At 40.7% G+C, this 5654-nt stretch overlaps 1 long non-coding RNA gene across 1 annotated transcript in view; it reads left to right on the forward strand.

Annotated features, from left to right (window-relative positions):
* The first annotated feature begins 3673 nt into the window (after positions 1–3673).
* The window catches only part of LOC106819741, a 10363-nt gene continuing 8382 nt past the window's right edge, over positions 3674–5654 (forward strand). Inside the window, exon 1 of the long non-coding RNA XR_001395487.1 lies at positions 3674–3732. This is a non-coding gene — a long non-coding RNA (uncharacterized LOC106819741). The remainder of the gene's footprint in view (positions 3733–5654) is intronic.

Genomic DNA, 5654 nt, shown 5'->3' on the forward strand with positions numbered 1-5654 from the left:
TATACAGAGCAGAGACGAGGATTGCAACAGTATTTTGGTAACCGGCAGTGACAATTAACACTGTAATCTTTCATCTATCTACAATTAAACCGCAGGGAAGATAATTTCGCAGTTCATTCCACATAACACATTACTCCGAGTATATACGCAACGATTGCGATAATCACTGGCTAGTTATTTTTTTGTTTTACAATGGGGAACTTGTTTCCACACACACACACACACACACACACACACAACAACACCAACACCACACACAACACACACACACACGCACCACACACACACAAAACACAGAAAACAATAACATTCCGAGAACTGAACAACAAGTAGAAGTAGAAATTGCTGTCACTCGCACGTGAGTATTCGAGTGTATTAAATGTACGCGCGTAGGGCATTGCGCTTGTGTTGCGTCGAAGCGTGCGTTTGCAATTTCAAAAGTGTAACGGTATTATTTACTTTACTATTTGACCTGTAAATATTAGCGAAGCGGACCGGTATAGTAGATACATGTAAAACTAAAATCGTTGTTTGCATGGTTGTTTGTTATATATGATTTTATAAGTGTGGCGTCGAATTCGAAATGATGTGACGATGTCGACTATCAATCATTATGGATGACGCCATTTTAGCAACGTTAACAACTATTATATATAAGCTGTCATGTAGGGTCCTTCGCTGGCCGATTGTCGTCCATATTTTTTCTCGAATATTTGCTTGTATGGCGAATGCGGACATCGTAATGTTTATATATATTAGTCTTCCAGAGGAGGCTCATCCAAATTTCTACAAACTTATAACGTATTATAATGATTTCGGCCATTTAACGCGGCTGAGATTGTGCATCAAGCCTGATCTTGCAAGTTGCTTTGTAATGCAGGGCAAACGTAATAGTTACTGTAGATGCATGCGAACCTTCCACTGTAGTGATCTGTTTAATTGCCGACATACCGCAATGTGCATTTATCAGAATTGTGACAAAGGATACTTCTTTAGCACACGGTTTTGTATATAGTTCATAGTGCTTTAGTGTGATAACGGGGCGTCGCCATTGTTGTTTCGAATGCGAAGCGTCCTTTAGGTAGAAGCGGGCAATTATGTTCATAGACTGTTCATTTGACTGCAAATCAAACATTCCTGAAGCCTTGCTGTTAGCATTCCATCATACGCTTCCCTTCGCTTGCTGAACCGTAAATTGTGTATTTTAGCTGTGGCAAGATTGGTTTATCAGTTTCCTTGAAGTGCTGCTCTCTCTCTCTCTGTCTCTCTCCGCTCTCTCTGCTCTGCTCTCTCTCTCTCTCCTCTCTCTCTCTCTCTCTCGTCTCTCTCTCTCTCGGTCCGCTCTCTCTGCTCTCTCTCTCTCTCTCTCGCTCTCTTCTCTCCTCTCTCTCTCTCTCTTTCTCTCGCGCTCTCTTTCTTTGTCACTCTCTTCCCTTCTTCCCCCTCTCTCACTCGCACACTTTCTCTTCTCGTTTTCTCTTTTCTCTCTCTCTCGCTCTCGCTCTCTATCGCCCACTTTATGTCTATCTATCTATCTATCTATCTATCTATCTATCGATCGATCGATCTATCTATATATATATATATATCTATTTATTTATCTATCTATCTGCTTGTCAATCTGCCCACTCTCTCTCTCCCTCTTTGTTTCTATCTCTCCTCCCCTCTGTCTCTCATTCAAAAATTGAATCAAACTGCGGTATTGTTATATATCTATAACAGCTATGTACACTGTCCCTATTGCTCTGTTGTATTTTCCGAAAATACGCGGTAACGTTTTATAGTAAGTTGGCGCAAGTTGTCTATTGTCAGTGTTGACTCTATTATCAGTTTTGACTTTAATGTATTTCCGTAATTGTGATATATCATTTTGATACCGAGGAAGTGTATAAAGACCAAGTGGTTTGTGTTTATTGAGTTAGCCTTGCTCAACGTCTCCAGTTGTTCTTTCATTGAAATTATCCGCATGATTTTGTGATATGACGAGTATTATTTTTGGTGATATCATGTTTATGGTCTAACTCCTGTGTTGCCAGTACAGCAGTAGTTCTTTCCGTTGAAGTCTACAATCAATGATACGTGCCATGGCTAGCAAGGACTGCGCTCATGATCATTCGCCCCCTTCGAATGTCCAACTGAGTAACATGCGTGTAAATAATTATTTCGAGTCTTATGTGATCCACCATCAATTTAGCAGCACATTCCCTAACGCACCCACCCGCCTGTTCAGTTGACAGAAAATTTTACTTGGCATAAATGATGAGTTCCGAACCATAGCGCCAGCTAGCGGTATTTCCGAGCTAATCTTGTGTTATATATCAGGAGTGAAACTCGATGATAAAGCGCTGCTGATTATATCGTAATTAAGTGTGTATGCCTCAGATGTGTAAATCGGCTGTATTTCGCTGTCACTGTCTTGTCAGGTCAAAGTGAGTCGTCGCCGCAAATTTTTTACAACTACGATGAGCCATGCCCGTGCATTCATTCCTTCTGTTTATTTATTCACCGCGGCAGTTTGTCGCTTATCTTCACGTGGATGCCCGCGTTCGAACAATAACTGTCAATTAAAAGTTGCGTCACTCGTTCCAGAGAAGAAATCGGACTGCCGAATTTCGAAAGTTTACCGAATCATTTGCAAAATTATCGCGTATGAGAGGCACCGGGTGGTGAGTGCGGTAACTTTTCGCGTCTGCGTTTATTTGATTCAAGGAAGCTGTCAAACATGGTCCCCGGGGATCATCACTATTGTCTAAATGTAAAATTAAAGGCGGTTGTCGCGTCATCATGTCTGCTTGTGTTGAATGCAGGTGTGGCATCTACTGCTGGGTGATCTTTCCTCATTCACTACCTGGCTGTCGAGTGTTCTAGTTGCATTCGTGTTTTCAGCATCAACAACCCTCCAATTAACAACAAACAAACAATTACAATAAGCTTAAGTTGCGAATGCGCAGATTTTGCTCGCTGTTTGATCATGGCATCACATAGTGAGGGAGGTTGCTCTACACGCGTGCATGTGTGAATGTAGCTTGCAGTCATCGCCTGCTTGGGCTCACCACGTATGACAGCAAAGTATAACGTAAAGACAGCAATCACACGACCGCTGAAATGTTCAAAAGATGGAGGGAAGATATCACTTGCGTATCAAATGGCAATATATTACGCGCGATCAGAGATAGTAGAGCGAATCTTGGTGGGCAGGTCTTGCACTCTCACTGCGCTTGACTCAGCATATAAACGTGTAAGCTGTCATAGTAGTGGACATAATCCCGAGCGTTTGCTCTAACCGTATCGCTGTAACAAACCCACATTCGCATTTGTCAAATGCGTGTATATTCACGAGTAATTATAATAACAGTGTACACACCGGTTATAATGATAATTATTATTATATAATAAAAGTTTTGCATCATTTTGTTCATATCATTCGCGTTTTGTTCGTCTTCATTTTTGATCAGATCATCGTTTCGTTTGGCAACGTTCAAGTTATCGCGGCGTGCAAACGTGCTCATTGTTACGCAATGTATAAACTATACCGCTAATATTAAAAATATAGTAAGACTAGATACTGTGCAATCTAGTTTTATTTATATTTTTTGGTAATATTGAACTTGATAATAGAGGTCGCCAGTAGCTAGTATGACGTGTACATTTTGCATATACCACCTGTGCGCACCTGCTATGTTCTTTTTCCCGCCAACTGGCCGCACGAGCGGTCGTTCGTACGGATCGATTGTAAGTAAACGTATATACGTACGTAATAACATAACACCATACCACGTCAATACTGCTCGAATACTATACAAAGATCATATATATATATATAACACACACACACACAAAACACAGAAACAATAACATTCCGAGAACTGACAACAAAGTAGAAGTAGAAATTGCTGTCACTCGCACGTGAGTATTCGAGTGTATTTAAATGTACGCGCGGTAGGGCATTGCGCTTGTGGTGCGTCGAAGCGTGCGTTTTGCAATTTCAAAAGTGTACGGTATTATTTACTTACTATTTGGACCTGTAAATATTACGAAGCGAGACGGTATAGTAGATACATGTAAAACTAAATCGTTGTTTTGCATGGTTGTTTGTTATATATGGAGTTTATAAGTGTGCGTCGAATTCGAATGATGTGACGATGTCGACTATCAATCAGTATGGTGATGACCCATTTTAGCAACGTTAACAACTATTATATATAAGTGTCATGTAGGGTCCTTCGCTGGCCGATTGTCGTCCATATTTTTCTCGAATATTTGCTTGTATGGCGAATGCGGACATCGTAATGTTATATATATATTAGTCTTCCAGAGGAGCTCATCCAAATTTCTACAAACTTATAACGTATTATAATGATTTCGCCATTTAACCGGCTGAGATTGTGCATCGAAACTAGATCTTCCAGTTGCTTTGTAATGCAGGGCAAACGTATAGCTAACTGTAGATCATGCGAACCTTCCACTAGTGATATTTTTAATTGCCGACATACGCAATGTGCCATTTATCAGAATTGTGACAAAGGATACTTCTTTACACACGGTTTTGTATATAGTTCATAGTGCTTTAGTGTGATAACGGGGCGTCGCCATTGTTGTTTTCGAATGCGAAAGCGTCTTTAGGTAGAAGCGGCAATTATGTTCATAGACGGTTCATTTGACTGCAAATCAAACATTCCCTGAAGCCTTTGCTTAGCATTCCATCATACCTTCCTCCTTCGCTGAACTGTAAATTGTGTATTTACTGTGCAAGATTGGTTTATCAGTTTCCTTGAAGTGCTGCTCTCTCTCTCTCTCTCTGTCTCTCTCCGCTCTCTCATGCTCTCTCCTCCGTGCGTGTCTCTCAAGTCATCTCAATACCTCTCTCCCTCCTCTGGACCCGATATCCGCTCTCTCGTGCAGCTCTCTCTCTCCTCTCTCGCACCGGAGGCTCCCTCTCTCTCTCCTCGTTTCTCGTTCTCTCTCGATCGCTCTCATCTTTCTTTGTCACTCTCTTCCCTTACTTCCCATTCTCTCACCTCGCGACACTTTTCTCTCCCGCTCGTTTTCTCTTTTCTTCTTTCGCTACTCTCGCTCTCGTATATCGCCCAACTTTCTATGTCATATCTTAATTCTATGTATCTATCACTATCTAATCCAAATCGATCGATCGGATCTATCTATATATATATATATATAATATCATTTATTATCTACCTATTCTGCTTGTCAATCTGCCCACTCTCTCTCTCTCCCTCTTGTTTCTATCTCTCCTCCCCTCTGTTCTCTCATCAAACAAATTGATTCCAAACTGAGCGGTATTGTTAATAATACTCTAACAGGCTATGTACACTGTCCCTATTGCTCTGTTGTATTTTCCGAAAAATACGCGGTAACGTTTTATAGTAAGTTGCGCAAGTTGTCTATTGTCAGTGTTGACTCATAATTATCAGTTTTGACTTTAATGTATTTCCGTAATTGTGATATATCATTTTGATACGAGAAGTGTATATAGACCAAGTGGTTGTGTTTATTGAGTTAGCCTGCTCAACGTCCCCAGTTGTTCTTTCATTGAAATTATCCCGCATGATGTTTGTGATATGACGAGTATTATTTTTTGGTGATATCATGTTTTATTGGTCTACTCCTGTGTTGCAGTACAGCAGTAGTCTATT

This window comes from Priapulus caudatus, unplaced genomic scaffold (genome assembly GCF_000485595.1).
Source record: "Priapulus caudatus unplaced genomic scaffold, Priapulus_caudatus-5.0.1 Scaffold39, whole genome shotgun sequence".
Taxonomy (NCBI): domain Eukaryota; kingdom Metazoa; phylum Priapulida; class Priapulimorpha; order Priapulimorphida; family Priapulidae; genus Priapulus; species Priapulus caudatus.